We start from the raw sequence: 18,259 nt of genomic DNA on the forward strand, positions 1-18,259 counted from the left end.
AGGTGGAGGGTGGGGGTGAGACTGAAAATTCCAACACTGTTATCACATAGTTGGTTCCTCTGGCAACCAGCCCACATCTTCCAAGAATCAACTCATTAGCAACATAAAGACACTCTGAAGATTTCAAGGGTCTTAGAAGCTCTGTGTCAGGAACCAGGATAAAGACTAAATGTATATTTCTTATTATATCTTAGTTTCACAGTTCTTGGTTGGCTACACTATGAGCTTCTAGCTTTAGCATCAGATGTGGAGAAAATACCCTTAGAGAGACTTCTTAACAAGACCTCCAAGTGCATAAGCCAATTCCCTGCAGCAAATCAATCTCTCCCTCCCCCTCTCTCTGGATCTTCCTCTCTCATTTACATATATCTTAATATTCTGCTTCTCTGTTTGAACTCTGACTGATACAACTTCATGGCGGAAGAATGTGATGGATACAAGTCAAGGAGAACTGTACTTTCTTTGCTTGCATTCCTAGAAATTTCTACTTCAGGGTGCCTAAAGGAACATTAGAGATAGGAAAATGGAAGAAACTGAAAAATGCAGAAGACTGGAATAATCAAGTAAACTCAAATAGAAATATTTGTTAAGCAACTTGGACAATAGGTAAAAAGATACTGAATCTAAAACCTAGTAGAAAATTAATAGGGGTTTGGAACTCCAGTTTAATATTCAGGGTGAATTCTGATAAGGAATTAAGTGGAAGGATAGAGTGGAAATATGATGCTACATCAGAGTAAGAATATATGTATTCCACATACCACCCCTTGCACATCTTGCACCCTAGGCAGACATTGCTAATCTATCACAGCACTCTTTCTTGCTGACCCTGCAGTGAGGCTGAGGCTGCTACTCCACCTCCTTCCCTGGTCAGGATGGTATTTCCCTATACTGACAGAAGAAAGCCCTCTTAATCTATGAATCCTATCCTTAAAATGTCTAGTTATATAAAAAAAAATCAAAGCAACTCTATACAAAGCTCCTATAAGAAGAAAATAAAAAATGTGAATCATAACATTTTAGTTGATGATCATTCTCCTCAAAAAACCATAAATCCAAGTAAAACTGTAATGCAATGCAGTTTAGACTGAATCAAATATCCTCTAACTGGCATTTGGAGGTACTAAAACACACATAGAAATAGAAACTCAAGACTAAGAACAGAAATGTATGAGAGAGAAAGACAATCAGAAGCAATGAGGACCCAGGAAAGAAATGGAATAAAAAGAGAAAACCATCTCAAAACTAAAAAATAAATCATAAAATGCCTAAGGGAGAAAAAAGTCAAATGAAATTTTAATAAGGACATCGAAGACAGGCAGAAAACCAGCCAAGAGAATGAAATTGAGTTAAAGAAAGCAGTAAAAAAGGGTCAGAGAGAAGGTAAATGAAATAGAAGTCAATACAATATACATATGATTTAAGTCCCAGGAGAAGAAAAACAAAACAATGAAACAGAACTAATATACAAAACCGTAATCCAAGAAAACTTTGTGGATATAAGAAAAAACTCAAATCTACACATTGAAAGGCACCATTGTAGACTTTGCAAAATTCACCTGGAATGATCAACTGCAAGACATATATTAATAAAACTATTAAACTTTAAAGACAAAGAAAAATATCCTCAGGTTTCAAAACAAAAAGATCAAATTATTTATGGAGGTAACATAATTAGGTAGGCAAGAGACTTCTCAAGAGGACAGATGAAAAGAAAGGCAACAGTGGAGAAGTATTTTCAAGAAACTCAAGGAAAGATAGTATGAACCAAAGATTTTAAATCCAGCCAAGCTGTCAAGGCTCATAAGATAGATTTGAATGTGCAAGAACTCGGGGAACACTGTACACAGATGTCCTTCCTGAGGAAGCTACAACCAATCAAAGGATAACTGGAGAAATTTCATCAAAAGGATCATTCAGTAGGGAAGAAAAAACAACCTAAAAATGAATGGAAACAGAAAAAAAAGGAATCTATCGATTTCAAGTAAATAATATAAACACACAGAGGAGGAGAAAGAATCAATGCAAGTAACTTTTGAATGCAATTTATGGCTATATATCCTCAGTCTAGAGAAACAAAAGAACTGCAATTAATTCAGAACTCTTCCTAGTAGGTCTTTTTTACATAACTGGTCTGGCTGTAGCAAACCTGACACTATTTTATGTCTATTGCAGCACTGAGAAGTGAATAATGTGTTGATTTTGTGGGGACTCAGGGTTCTCACCACGGAAAAAGGGAGATCCAGAATGGAGAAAGATAAAGAAGAACCCAGTTGGATTTGAAAACTATATATAAATATATACATATTTCCTAGCTTTGTCCACTGAAAGGGCCCAGAAATAATGCCACTCCTGTAATAGTGAGCAAACCTAGAGCCGAGATTTTTGTCTCTAAATATTATTTCCCACTAAAAGGGACTAGGTTTCTTGGAGAAATGATTCAAGGGCTGGGGGAAAGAAAGTATAAGATGAACCTGAAATAACTTGTTGTGCCAAAAAGTAATGAAGTGCTCAAATAACTAAAAAAGTGAAACGATGAGGGTATGTCAAAAGGACAAAGGAACAAGCTTGAAAAGGATTCCACTGTTCAAATCTAGGATACTTTGAGCATTAAATTTTGACCTCCAAAAAAGTTTGATCAGCTGAATAATGACCTCCAAAGACACACAGAGCCTCATCGCTGCAAGCTGTGAATGCTACTTTATATGGCAAAAGGGACTTTGCAGATGTGATTAAGGTAAGGATCTTGAGATGAAGAGATTATCCTGGATTATCTAAAGAGCCCTAAATGTAATCACAAGTGTCCTTATAAGAGTGATGCAGGCAGAGATTTGACTACATAGAAGAAGAAGACAACTTGAGGACTGAAGATGATATGTTGCTGGCTTTGAAGATGGAGGAAGGGGCCACTAGCAAAGGAATGCAAGGAATGGAGCTCTAGGATCTGGGAAAACACAAGGAAACAGACTTTCCCCCAGCACCTCCAGAGGGAGCACAGCCCTGCCAATGCTTGGATCTCAGCCCAGTGTGGGGGACCGGAATTGGTCACCCCAAGATATGTCTCTTTGGCATGAGGATTATTTGGGGCTGGTTACTTTTAATAAACTGCAGACAGGAAAGCAACTGAAAAGTAGAATTTACTTACCCTTTGTAAGAGACATTTACATTGTAAAGGAAATCTCCATCTGTAAAGGTGTCTCCTTCTCTGTACCAGGAAGAAGGGGGGATGACCTTATCTCTAGAAACTCTTATCAATGCAGAAGGCAAGGACTTAAATCTGCATAATAATCTTATTCCTGTTTACCATCCTTGTCTGGTAACCTCCTGTAACTGACTCCCCCCACCCCCAACATCCTCCTTTGTCTTTAGCTGAATATGATATTTAAGGTGGGGGCTTCAGCCATTTTGGTGAGTTGCTCAGCTTGCCTGAGCCTCTCCCATGTATACATGTTATAAAGCTTTGTTTAATTTTCTCCTGTTATTCTGTCTCATGTGAATTTAATTCATTCTCCAGCCAGAAGAACCCACAATATGTACAGGAAATGTCTTCCTCCCCTATACCAGTGAAACTGATTTTGGACTTCTGGCCTCCAGAACAGTAAGAGAATGAATGTGTGTTGTTTATGCCACCAGGTGGTAATTTGTTACAGCAACAACAGCAAATTGACACAGACAGTAATGGATTATAAATCACCAAATAATATAGGAATCAATGAGTCCATTCTAATAATAGATAGGGAGAGAAAGATGGAGAGAGGGGGAGAAAGATACGAGAGAGAAATAATAAATGAATGAATAAGTGAATGTCAGATCAGGGAGAGGGAGAATCTTTCCTTATGATAAAAAACTGACCGGTAAGTGTGGAATAAGTGGTGGAAAATCACCATTTTGTAGCCATCACAGTGAAGACTGGTTGAGGCAAGAATCATTATTGGACACTAAATCTAGGGGCATAGCTTGATGAGGATCAAGGGAAATAGTAACTACACTGATCAGTTCCACCTTGGTCAGATTCTCAAAATTAATATCACCAGGTGGACATTTTTTTGCCTCCAGATGTGATACCTTGAGAAAAACAAAGGGTCATGTTTGTCTGGAGATACAAAATCTGAATCTCGTTATGAGGAAACATTGGGCAAAACCAACTGGAGGAATGTTATAAAATAATTGATTTCAGTTTTTCAAAACGGTCAATGTCATGAAAGACGATGGAAGGCTGTGGAACTGTTCCAGAGTAAAGGAGACTGACTGGAAAATCGTAAGTAAATGCAGTATGTGCTTCTGGACTGGATGGCGTAGGGGAGAGGAGCAATACTATTAAGAATATAAAATGCCATTAAGAATATTATTGGGACAAGTAAATAATGAGAATATGGATGGTGGATTAGGTAAAATTATAGCCTCAAAATAAAATTTCTTGAAATTAATGTCAGTACCGTGGTTACATACAAGAAAATCTTATTCTTAAGGAATAAACCCTAAAATATTAAAGGGGAAGGGGGCATGATGTCTGCAAACTGGGGGAATATATTTGTAACAAACATTAGGAAAAAAATTTACTGTTCCTAAAAATCAATGAGAAAAAAACACAGATAACACAATAGAAAAATGATCATATAATATGTATAGTAAATAGAAAAATATACATGAAAATATATTCAACTCTCTCACAATTAAAGAAATACAAATTAAAATAATGAGATGCCATTTTTCACACATAGACTCGCAAAACCAAAAGAGTTTGGAAATATAAAGTGTTGACACTTACATTGGAATTGATGGAACCGTAAACTAATGTAGCCACTCTTGAAGAGCAACTCACCTATGACTACACGTACACAAAGAGGCAGGTACAAAATGTCCATTGCAGTCACGTTTAAAGTGAAAAACTTGAAACAACATAAATGTGTGTAGGACTAGGGATGGAAACTCAAGTCATTTCACTGAGTGAAAAACAAGTTGTAGGATGAAATTATACATGCAATTAAAAAGCCAATAACAATAAATATACTAGTAAGCAATATGATATAATTTTTACAGATCTATCGATGTATATCTAAAATTACATAAAAGTGAGGCAGTTGACCTTAAAATATCGGCACCAAACAGGAACTCAGGGTGGAAAATGGATGAGAATTGCTCAGAGGGGGCTTCAGCTTTATCTGTAGGGTTTTGGTTTTTGAAATGGGAAATGTATTCCCATATTGCTGTGTAGGTAAGGATACATGTGTGATTAAGAATTTCTTATATAACTAGACATTAATTCAAAACTGCAGGCAGCAGTCCTTACCTCCCCAAGAACATTTATAAATCAATTTTCTCTTCTGTTTGTTAATAAATCAGCTACCACTTACAGGCTGATGGCCCCCTCTGCCATTCTGGCTTCTATTTTTACCCTTTCCCCACACCTCTGGACATAGTATTTAAATCTGTAATATTGTGATTTGGAAATTAAATCCAAGTGGGGACAAAAGAAAACTGCTTCTGAATTTAAGTAGCTTGGGTATTTACCTTTTCCCTGTTCAAATGTATGCACAAGAGCCTCTTCTGTCTTACTACTGGGAGGAAATTGGTGAGAAACAACATGAGGGTAACATTGGAGGAGTCTGAACAATTACACATTTTGGCAGCTCGGTTCTTTGGGGACCTTGTGAAATAATGATATTTCTCTTCCCAAGCCTGATGACTAGAAAATATGAGTCTCACATGAGACAAGAGAGTCCCCTTAAGAATGCATGTGATGCCCTTTATAATTCTTGATGGACTTAAAATATCCCTAGAAATTCTACCATAGCATCATGGAATACGAGAATTCAGAGAGAACTTACTCATTCTCAAGTTAAATCACCTTGAGGCTCTTGTTGCTGTTTATTTGTATGTTTGTTTTCATGGAGAAACTGAGGTCAGAAGAAGGAAGTCTCAAGGTCATGAATATTTGGGCACAGCTGAGGGCAGATCCCAGCCCTGATCATCCCCTGCAGCACGATCACTGTCTTTGTGCAGTACTATGTTTGCGTACTCATTCTGTAAATTAGACAATGGGGTGAATGGAGAAGAGGAAAGTTCCTGTCTTCTGTTATTATATCTGCCTGCATGGGCCCTAACACTACAATAGAGTCCAGTATAACGTAGGCATTTCTCCCTTGGACATTAAGAGAGTGAGGTCCAGGAGCGGGTCCAGATTGCTGATATTGAAATTCCGCATCAGGATGAGCTGATGGCAGGAGCCCCTAGTGAAAACTGACAAGATAGAGCATTATCTTCATTGTCAAGAGTAAAAATAAAAGTTGTGATTTTCTGGTCATCAATTACTTAAACAATTTTCCCCAATCATTAGGAAACTTGTTTCTCTTCCTTACCAAGGGGGAAGGGAGACTGAAAGGTGAGAAAAAATATTCTCCAGCCCTCTCATGCTTGTGTTTTCCTGCTGTTCTGCTAATTCTGAACGATAAAATGTGCTCATGACAAAATTGAAAAACCTAGTCCAAGTCCTACGTGTTCTATCTCATCATCATAAAAAAAAAGCGAAGGCCTACATCCAGGTCCAAAAAGGTAGCGGTGCAAGTATAGGTGTGAGAAATGCAAATGAGAGGTAGGAGCTGTCAGTACATTTAACAAGTAAATGTGCCATTGGACTCTGAAGACGCTCACATGGTGTGAAAGTGTAGTGGAGTGTGTGTGGTCTGGAACCAGACCAAGGTTCTGAAATTTACTGACATAGTCTGACATTTACTCACTGTTCACCTTTGGTTTTCTGATCTACAGAATGGTGATAAAACAAGGTCTTTGCCAATCCCTGGTGGTTTAAAGGAAAGTGACCAGGATGAGAAGACCAAAACCCACCCTGCAAGGTTTCTTCAGGAATCAGGTAGGATGACCTCTTTAAAAGATCTAGTTTATAAGATTTTCATTACATGGTTAGGACAAGTTATGGTGTAGAATCCAGTAAAAAAGCACAGGCTAGAAGTCATTTTTCATTTAGGCATCAGATATTTAGATTTTCTTTTATGTCATTTACTTAGGTCTGTGACCTTGAGCAAATTCCTGACCCTGTCTGAGTTTGTTCCTTGGAAAATGGGGATTAAAGACCAATCTTATAGTGCTGTTTGATGTCTCCTCTGGCTGCATTTAAAGAGACAGTTCGAAATAAGAGAGGAGGTCATCTACTCTCTATGCAAGGATCAGAGAAATTGGAGCAACATCTTCCATTTTTGACACCACACTTTACAAAGGTCATTGCCAAACCTGAGTGGGCCAAAGGAAAACAACCAGGAAGGGAAGAGAATTGTAACCTCAGCATTCTCCAGAGAAACAAAACCAGCATCTACATACATATGTATAGATAGATAGACACATGGACGTATGTATTATATATGTATATTGTGTATATATTATAATATATGTACATATTATATACATCTATCTATCAAAAGATTTATTATGAAGAATTGGCTCATGCAATTATGGAGGCTGAGAGTCCCAAGACCTGTAGTCAGCAAGCTGGAGACCCACAAGAGCCAATGATGTAGTTCCAGTCAAAGTCTGAAGGCCTGAGAACCAGAAGAGTTGATGGTGTAAGTTATAGTCTGAAAGCTGGCAAGCTCAAGACCTAAAAAGAGCTGATGTTTCAGTTCACATCTGAAGGCGGGAGAAGACACCAATGTCCCAACTTCAAGCAGTCAGGCAGGAAGAGTTCCCTCTTACTCATGAGAAGGTTAACCTTTTTGTTCTATTCAAGCCTTCAACTGATTGGATGACACCCACTCACATTAGGGAAGGCAATTGACTTTCCTCTGTCTGCTGATTCAAATGTTAATCTCATCCCAAAAGACCTTCACAGATACACATACAGTAATGTTTGACAAAACGTCTGGGCACTCCATGGCCCAGTCAAGTTGACACGTAAAATTAACCACCACAAAAACCAAAATCTATTTTCCCTGAGGGACAGCTAGAGATGTTTAGCTGTCTCATTTGTCAGCTTTGGGACTTGTTCTGTGGGACAATTATGTCCACATTATAGGAACACAGATTGTGATTCAATATAAGAAAGAACTTTCTAGCATTCAGACTGGCTGAGGATAGATTGAGCTCCTTCAGGAGTGTGTTCTTTCTCACTGGAGATGTACAAGCAGAAGCTGAGTAATCCCTTATGCAGGAGATTGTCAAGGAGGATCAGTATCAGGAGCAAGCACTGAACTACGTAATTGACCAGAGAATTCTTCCAAGCACATGAGTCTGCGGTTCTGTGACTTTGTGAAAGTGCTCACAAATGTAGATAGTAGCATTATTTGAAATCATACAGAACCAAGCTCTCAGACATTTTGTCCAGGCAACAGCATCCCAGTCATTTTCCATGCCACCTACCAGAGTGCTCATATGATGACTCTCTCACACAACAACCTTCAGATGCTCCCCATCACCTACTGAATAACACCCAAATTCATTGGCCCAGCATGCAAGGCCTTCCCCTGATAACCCCAACCAGTCCTTACAGCCTGATTCCCTCCTATTTTCCCATACAGACACTGTGCTGCAGCCTAGGACATGCCTCAGATTTTCCAGGTCCTTATGTCCTGAAATGACATCATTCTGAATACCTTAAGAGTGGGCTAGATGATCCTCCTGTGAGTTCCCTAGGCCCTGCTCTGACCCTCACACCAACATCTGCCACTCTGTGCTCCAACGGTCTGCTTACTTGTGTCTATCACCCAAATGAACTGAGAGCCCCTTGGGGACGGGAGCTGTTTGCTATTGTGCCTGAGCAACCTACCTCAAGGCCTGGCACAAAGTAATGTTTCATACATCACTGATTGAATTGAAATGTGTCTTCCATGAACTCCTTTCCATCTGTGATAGTTTCTTCTGAACTCCCGCAGTACTTTAATCAACATCTCCATAATACCATTCATCTAATCATTTATTCATCCAATTGATATTATTTGAATGTCTTCTAAGGGCCAAGCCCCATTCTGGATTTTGCGGACAGATCTGATAATAGGACATAATCTTGCCTTTCAGGAGATTTATAATCCAGCAGGCAATACAGAAAAGCAGAGGTGATAATGAGATTCTCTACTGGAGTTATAACAATCTCTTTCACTAAGTAGAGAGCTCCTGGAGAGCAGGGACCTACCAAGATTTTTCATCTCTGTATCTTTAGTGCCTAATCCTGAGTAAGTAAATAGTATGTACTTGCTGAATGAGTAAGTAAATATAGGTAATTCTGTACTTATTCCAATACTTGGGTCATATCTTCCTGTCTAGCTGAACCTTTGAGATCTTAGACGAACCCAGAGTTTTGGAACTGAAAAGAATATCAAAGATCAATGAGTCCAGACCCTCACCTATAATTTTAGTTTCTTCTACAATATTCGTACAACTGATTTCATGAGGACAAGTGAGAGCTCAAAGGTATGGTGTATCATGCAAAAATAAGATGTTATTTTTGCCCAACTTTAGATGTGGCAGAGATGATTTAAATTCATAGGGTCCAAGGAAGCCTGTGGTCTGTGTCCACCTGGCATCTATTGGTGTTGCTCCCATTCTTCATTAGCACAGATAATGTGACATGCAGTTCAGACCCTATTACAATGAGCAACCAGAATATTTGCCTGATGAAACAATTGCCAAGCTTCAACCCACAACCCACTAATTCCACACACCACTCACCCCAGGAAATTCAAATAAAAGAATTTGGACAGTTCTTTGAAATTCACTGTGATCCTATTTGTTTCGGAATTAAAAGCACATTAATCAGGGATGTGTGACAATTCATTTGGGCTCCTTTGCATTGGCCTGCTGTGCAAATTGGTAGTGGATACAGGAAAATATTTAACCTAATTGAATAGAAATACACTGAAACCATGTCTGAGTCCTCTTCAAACAGCTTTGGCAACTATGTTATTGAGGACAAGTAATGAAAGTGCTAAACATAAATAATTTCATCAATTCTGTAAAATACTTGCTAGTTTCTATAGCACAGCTACTCAATATTTTTTCTCCAAAAGCAGCGGCATCACAATCAATTAACTTATGTTATATTGTTGAATTTTTAAAAGTCTTTACCATTTTCTCCCTACCTCCTGTTTGGGGAAATGTGTGAAGCTTTGCAGTATGAGGCATCAAAGGAGCTTGAAAGGCCTCTGAGCAAATGGAATCTGTGCTTTAAATGCCTTGCATGGTGAGTTGTTACTTTCCCATTGGTAAGGACAAAGCTAAATGAGAAGGGTTAGGATTTGGGGATTAAGAGAACTGTAAAGCATCTTCATATCCTTGAGGAAAAACTTGTAAACATCTGGTAAGAATATGGATTGAATCTTTAGGAACTGGGGTTATCATATTAATCAGGATGCAGAAGATTAATGTGGAAGTTCTGGAGATGCAGCTCTGCTCCCCACAGCTTGTCTCCCCTCAGCCTACACACCTCACTTTTTTGTATCCCAGTAAAATCATCTGTAAAAAGGAAGAAACTGAATCTCCCAGGATGTGAGAAGATGGCTGGGAGAAGATGAGGTAATGTATCCAAAGCAGCCAGCTTAGCGCTTGACACACATGCTTAGGAAACATCATTTTCCTCCCCTCTAAGGAGCACACGGGCATACAGGTGTCACACACAGTCTGTGGAAACAGTCAATTTAGGATCCCTTTACAAAGAAAGCATCCACAAGAACAATTATGGGAGTGATTGATTAACTCGAACCGCCACAATTCATTATGAAGGCCAGGAGGAAAGATATTACTGTGACAAATTGCTTGGCTTTCTTTTCCATCTTTACGTGAACACATCTTTCAGCACAAGAGGAGGAGAGAAAAAATAAACAAAAGAATTTCTAGTGTGAAAGAGGAACTCTTATTGATTCAGTCCTGCATGACATTCTCATTCAGAATGGGACAAGATGGCTTCTACCAAGTATGAGGACAGCCCTTCCCTAGGACAGGCAAATGGTCAGGTGACCTCAGGAGGTGACCCCAGTGTATCATCCCTCCAGCCCTCTGATTCTGCACTTTTCCCCCTCTGCCTTTTATTTTTTTTAAGCAGGGGTAATGGAAGAAAAGAGACAGGAGGAAAGGATAAATGAAAGTAGTATTTCATTCCTCGACAATGGCCTGAGAGGGTGATGGTTAAGAACTTCAGCTTCAGAGCTGGAGAGATCTGAATTTAAATCCAAAATCAAGTCCAAGTTCAAACTTGCTAACTCTGTGACTTTAGATCTATTTACTAATCTCTGAGCCTCAGTTTCTGCATCTACAAAATGGTTATAATAATACCTACTTCTTAAAGATGGGGTGAGTATCAAGTGAGACAAATGTCATTTATCATTGTCTGATATTATATTCATTGGCTTCTTTGTGTATCATGTGTCTCCCCACTCAATTATAATTAGGGTAGGAAAACTGGTTTGTTCACTACTGTATTCTCAGCATCTAGAACCCTGTCTAGCACACAGTTGGCCTTTTATAAAAACTGGTTGAATGAATAATAATGTATATAAAGGGTTTAGCACAGTGCTATTACATGGTAAGACCTCAGGGTATGATGGCTTTCAAAAATTCAGTGAATGGGTGAAGGAATCTTTGTCTTGAGATCTGGAAGCCAAGTTAGATTTGGCTTTGAGAGGCAGCATAGCAGAGTACACAAGAACATGAATTCTCATTTCAGAATGCCTGGGTTTAAATTCTAGATCTCCCACTATGTAACCTTGGATGAATTACTTAACCTCTCTGTGCCTCTGTCCCCAACTATAACATAGGGCTGGCAGTAATATTAGTACCTACTTCTGAGAGTGGTGGTGAACATCAGTGTGGTCCTTGGAACAGTGCTTAGCTTGTGTAAGAGGCCACTGTTATTAGCTGGCTAGGGACAGGGTGGGTTGGAGTGAGGAAGGGGCGTAACACAGCTGGAATCATTAAATCCCAGGGACCTTGAATGAGATTCGAAGGTGACTTCCTGCCAACCGCAGTGACAAGAGGTGAGACCTGGGGTCTGCGTTGGTTTTAGGCCTGTATGTCCCATCCTGGGACTGGGGTTCCTTGCAGTTCCATTCCTGGGGGTGGGGGGGAGGGGTGAGGATCTTTTCCTTGCGGGCATGGCCTCCTTAAAGGCGCAATTTCTCACACTGGAGTGGGCACCATGGAGATCACAAAGGTGATTCTCACTCCTCAGAAGAGCTTCTTTGAAAGCTCTTGTCACCTATATCACTGTCCCCCACTCCTGGACTAAGTTCAAGCCCTCTGACAAGATCCCAGTGCACCTTACCTCTCCTACACACATGGCCACAGGGGTAGTGACTTGCTCTGTTGTCTCTCCTGACAGACTCAGATCTGGACACTAAGGCTGGCGTCTGGATGTTCACTGCTCTATCCCCAGCAGCCAGCACAGTCCCTGGCACGTCATATGGGTTCAATAAGCAGTCTGTAGAAGGAATGAATGAAGTATATCAGTTTTAAAGGCAAACAAGAGAACTTTAAGAACATGCAATATGTCTAAATGAATTATACTTCCTGTGCCACAAATATGCATCCTCTTCCTCTCTCTCTGTCTCTGATTCAATCCCTGCCACTTGCATTTCATTAACAAAAAATTAAAAGGTATAGCTATGCACCTGGATTTCCCATGCAGACTCAGCAATGCAGAACACAGGTGTCCTTTGGGCCAGGGCACCCCACCGAAGAGCCCCAACTGTGATTGGCAAGTGTTTGTGGACATTATGAGAGGTTACCTCCTACCTGAAGGTGCCCCCTCAGACCTGCACAGGAATGTCCTTGTACCCAGGGGTCTGAGGCCGTACTAAAGGGCACAAGGAACACCAGGCCATGGGCAGCCAGAGCCCGAGAGCCTCCAGAAGCCTGTCACGTAGCTCACAGCCAGCCTGACTTGTGTAGACAGTGATTTATTTCAGAGGGATGTGTGTTCATTCCCGCCACATATCCAGGGAAGCTTCTCTTTTCCTATTTGCCAAGCACAGGCATACACCACCCGTACACACCTCATATATGTATACTCACACTGTCACCCACCCCCGCACAAACTCACAGACACATGTCCACTCACACACATATTCACACACACCTTATGTGTACTCACAGTCATACTCACACATCCACACAAATTCACATATGCTTATATATACACTCACACACACATATGCACTCTTTCACACCCGTACACATAAACTCACACTCACCTTACATACACTCAAGCAGTCACATTCATACTTACAAACACGTAATCATCCTGGCCAAAGTGGGAGAAGAGAAAAACAAGGCTCCTTTATTCCTCAGGGAGGCAGTGTCCTGGCCTCTCACTTCCATCCTGGGGTCTGTGGCCCCAGTTTCAGGCTGGGGCTATGAGCCCTTTTGCTTAGGCAGACCCTGCACTGACGGGGGTCCAGCAGCCCCACCTGCTCAGTGAGGCCTTAAGCACCTCTGGCCAGCCTGCCCCATCTCGACGCTTGCTGAATTCCCCACACCAGCTGTTTTGCTCCTTCCCTCTTCATCCCTTTTCTGTCTTCTCAGCAAACGATAAACTCTCTTGCTTCCCTGTCCCATCCAGCTCCAATGTCCTTGCATGCCTGCCCTCTCTTCTGCCTTCCCCCCTGTCCCAGTAGGAAATGGGCAGCACAGACCATAGGAAGGAAGCTCACAGGCTGTGGAGTTAACAGATGTGGTCTGGTTCCAGTCTGCTCACTTTCTGGCTCTGTGAATTTGGGGAGGTCCCTCACACTTCTCTGATCTTGAATTTCCTCACCTGTAAAATGGGCTCACTCATACCTGGATAAATGAGTCAATGAGATAAGGAAGAGAAGAGTGCCAAGACTGGCACCTGGGACACAGTGGGGCTCCATACATGTTCATGCCTCTCTTCTCTTTCTTCCCACTGAGTTCAGCCCTCCATGTGGGCCTGGGTCCCTGTCCGTCAAACCACTAACCTTTCTCTCTACTTGGGTTCTGCCCCTTGACCTGTGATCAGGCCAAAATCTTTTGCTTCCTAAATATATGCTCCTTCAACAGCGCGCCTCTCCATTGTGCACCCTATTCTTTTCATTTAAAACATTTATACAATATTTAAAATATTAATCTTCATCTCCTTGTCCTACTTCCTCCTCTCCTGGCCATTGCAATAAGCCTTCTATTCACTCCACCTCCAATCTCTTCGAATTACACTCACTCATGGCTGCTGTGGGGTCTTTAGTGCCCAATTCAATTGCATCCCCTCAACACTACCACAGTTCCAGTGCCATCACTGGCCCCCTTCAGTATGGGGTAGAAGTGGAGTGTGGGGTGGCCAGAGGCAGACTACCTTACTTCAAATCCTGGCTCAGCCACTTACCAGCTGTGCTACCTCAGGCCTCTCACATTCCCTCTCTAACCCTCAGTTTCATCTATGAAATGGGGCTCCAAGGAGCACCTGCCTTACATAAGGTAATGCATGCTAGGTGTTTCCCATGTAATGAGTGCTCAATAATCATTATCTCTTATCATGATCCTTAGAATCTTCTCCTCCCTGGAGTCCTGAACCTCCAACCTCCCCGGTCCTTCTCATGACTTCCTTCCAGTCCTCACACATGGAAGTTCCACAGGGCTCTGTCTTCAGGCTTCAGTTTACATGCTAGAAAGTCTTACCCCTTCCACAGCTGCCACCATCCTCTCCTCCTAGATGACTCCACCTCCATGCCTCTGGCCTTGGTGCTTCTCCTGTGTCCCAGGTCTGGACTGGCGTGGGACTTTTGCACAGCTCTACCTGGGCAGGGGTTACCACTGCCTGGGTTTAGATTACTATCTTTGGTCTTTGAGCATGGGAGCTGAATCATTAGGCTATTCTTTACTAAGAGTCTCTGGAGGAAATAGAGACTGGAAATGGCAGCCATGATGAGGAGACAGCTGCTGATAGGGCAAAGAAAAAGGAAACTTTCCTCAGTAACCATTGCTAAGAATACTATCTTTTTAGCTCTAATGACAGTCCTGCAAGGTGAACATTGTTGACACCATCTCAAAGATGAGGGAATGGAGATACTTCTGACTCCAATTCCGTCACTCTACACCTGAAACAACACCTACTTTAAAGATGCTTTTCTCTAGGCACTGTGCCAGTTACCTTACCATTTTAATCATTCCAGTGACCCTCAGAAGGAATTATTTCCATTTTACAGATCTGTAAACTGAGTTTCCGTGACTTTCTCAAGTTGGGGCAAATTTCAAGTTGAATTCAGCTGATGAAAAGAGTTACCTTAATTTGACAGCCAAGCTCCCTCCTTTTCTCCTTTCATCCTCCTTCCTCCCTTCTCTACCGGCCACATTTACTGTGTATGCACATAGATAACTGAATTCTAAAGAGACCTAGTTTCTGGAAATAGAAGATAAGACAGAATCTTCCATAAGTGCCCCTGCTGATGCAGCCAAAGCCGAGTGCAGGTCTCCACAGAGGTGTCTTTTACACTCATCTTTGAGGAGAAAACTAGACTTTTAGTCCATATTCCTTTTCGGTGGCTTATGACAACTCTTCAAAAAGCAGCTCTGTATTTCACGATCCAGTAAATTTCATGGTTTAGTGCAATCTTCCACAGATAACAAAAGAGAATTTCAAGGGAATTGTCTTTGCTTATGAATCAGATATTACTGTGAATTTCTCTGAGGAAACAGATTTTCAATTCCATAAAAATAGTGTAGAAGATGCAATGGTTGATTTAGTAAGCCTGGGTTTACTTTTGAGAAGTATGAGTGGCTTTAAGATATGACATTGCCCCAAGAAATTTCAGATTTAGGTAAAATTAGAAGCAAAATGGTTTGTACAAAGAGCACTGTCCCAGAAATGAGAAGCCTGTGGTTAAAGTCTCACCTCTCCTCACACTGAGTGCATGACCCTTTGGAAAATGAGAATGGCAATACTTATTTTCCATGCCTCCTGAGGATACAAGAAAACATTTGAAATTTTTCTTTAAGTAAATGTTTGGAGTAGTAATAGATTCACATAGTTTGAACTTCAAACAGCATAAAAGGATATGTAGCGAAAACTCTTCTTCCCACCCTATTTCCCATCCTCCAACTCCCATCCCACTGCAAAGGGTAATCACTGTTATTAGTTACCCCTCTAAAGATGTTCTATGTATATAGATAACAATACAATGGTATATTCTTCTTCATCTCTTTGTTTTTATAAAATAGTAGCATACTGGACACAATTTTTGCACTTGGCTTTCTTCACTTAGCAATATGAGTGTTAAAATTTTCAAGTGGTGGGCAAATGCAAGGAATTACAATTATTGTTTTAAAATATTATTTTAATAATGTAAAATGGTAATTATTAAGATTAAATTAGTTTTTCTTAGAATTGGGAGAGAAAAGAAGGGGAAAGACTTAAACTATTAGTTTAAGTTCAACTACCTCCTGTAGTTGAAGCTTGGATGCTTTAATGAGAAAATAGTGTACTGAAACCACATGTTACACATTCCAAATTTCTCTAAATTTAATTTTAACACTCCCTCAGTCATAAATAACTAATTAACAAACACACTTTACATACAGAGGATGCTTTCCCACTCCACTAAGATGCTGGACAACAAAGCTGTCTTGTGTTAACAGTGCCACCCGGAGGCAGAAAGGAATACTCACTATTTCATCCCCAAGTGATTGATTCTTTGCTTATCCAACCCCAGGAAATCCATTTCTACACATATACACATTCATATGTCTTCTTTTGATTCCCTTACTCCTCTTTCTGTCTTTGAAAACTGTTGAACCCATGAAAATCAATTGACTTCCTTTTTTTCTACATTTTAATTTCCATTACAAATTGACTCTAAGTGCGGCTGAGGCATTCAAGAGCAAAGCTAGTTTCACATTTTGGTCCCTGAAAGGAAAATCATCAGTTTGCATGTGGCGTCATACAGAATGAGAAGCAAGATGGTTCCTAATGTCCTCTGAAGTGACCAAAGCCCTCTTCAGAACCTCTAGCCTAGTGGTTTTCAAACTTAAAGGTGTATCAGCATCATTTGGGGGGCTTGTTAAAATCCAGAATAAGCTTCAGATGAGGTCTAAGAATTTGCATTTCTAACAAACTCCCAAGTGAAGCTGATGCATCCTCCTGTAGTTGATACTGGGTTGTGCTGCCCAGGTCCTCTCTTCAGGATGAACCGATGCATCCCTCAGTTGCCAGAGTGTTGGTGGCTGACAGCTCTCAGGTGATTTGGTCGCTGGGAACTGGCTTCAGCTGAAGAAAGCCTCCTCCCCCAAAGCCAAACGGCCCTGGACATGTTTCCCTGAAGAGGCAGAAAGCCCACCTCTCTGGCTTCGACAGGGGACAGCAGCTCCAGAAATCCCCTTGAGAAGGGCCGAGGCCTCTGCTGCAACTGTATTGTGGTCCAACTCCTCCTTCTGCTCAGACCTACTTCTTCACTCGTCCAAGCTGCTGATCCTGCGAGCATTCCCCAATAAACTCCTGCAAACCAATCTCTCTCCTATCACGTATTTCCTGGAGAAGCTAAGCTAAGACCCTTCTAGAAACTAAAATCTTAGCCTTGAAAATACAGAGAAAATGATGTAAACAACCAAGTGAAAGTGTTCTGTAGATTTCTTAGTGCTGTGCTTATGTAAAGGATCATTATAATTATTATATGTATCATTTTAAAAAATCTTGTTTTATGTTATTTTTCATTACAAATGGAGAATGTTCCAGTTAATTTACAGAAGTTTATCCACAGGCATTGTAGGTTCATTGAGCATTCCAACCACACATTAATAACACTCTTTCTATGGTAGGCAACATTTCTTTTAAACAGCAACTTGTATTATTTTTCACCTTTAATACAAATATTAAGAAATACTCCATTCATTCTTTCAACAAATATTCATTGAAGGCCTCTGGGCTTAGCATTGTTCTACGTGCTGAAGATGCAGCATCTATGGAGATTCTATTCTAGTATAAAAAATAAATAATTACGGCCACGTAATGATAAATTGTACAAATGAACTAAAAGCAGTGATGGGACACTTTCTAAAGTGTCTGAGCACGGAGTGATTTTGGTAAGGAGGTTGAGGAGGACCTCTCTGAGGAGGTGACATGATACAACTATGGGAAAAGGACATTTCTGGCTAAGCAAACAGCAAGTGTCAAAGTCCTGAGTGGGGAACATGTTTGGTGTGCTTGAGGAAGAGAAAGAAGCCCAGAGTGCCCGGGGCTTGGTGAAAGTGTGATAGGAGAGGGGCTCAGAGAGTCTGGCTGGATCCTGCAGATTTTAGTCTAAGTGCAATGGGGAGCCAT

Source organism: Equus asinus, chromosome 2 (assembly GCF_041296235.1).
Source record: "Equus asinus isolate D_3611 breed Donkey chromosome 2, EquAss-T2T_v2, whole genome shotgun sequence".
Classification (NCBI taxonomy): domain Eukaryota; kingdom Metazoa; phylum Chordata; class Mammalia; order Perissodactyla; family Equidae; genus Equus; species Equus asinus.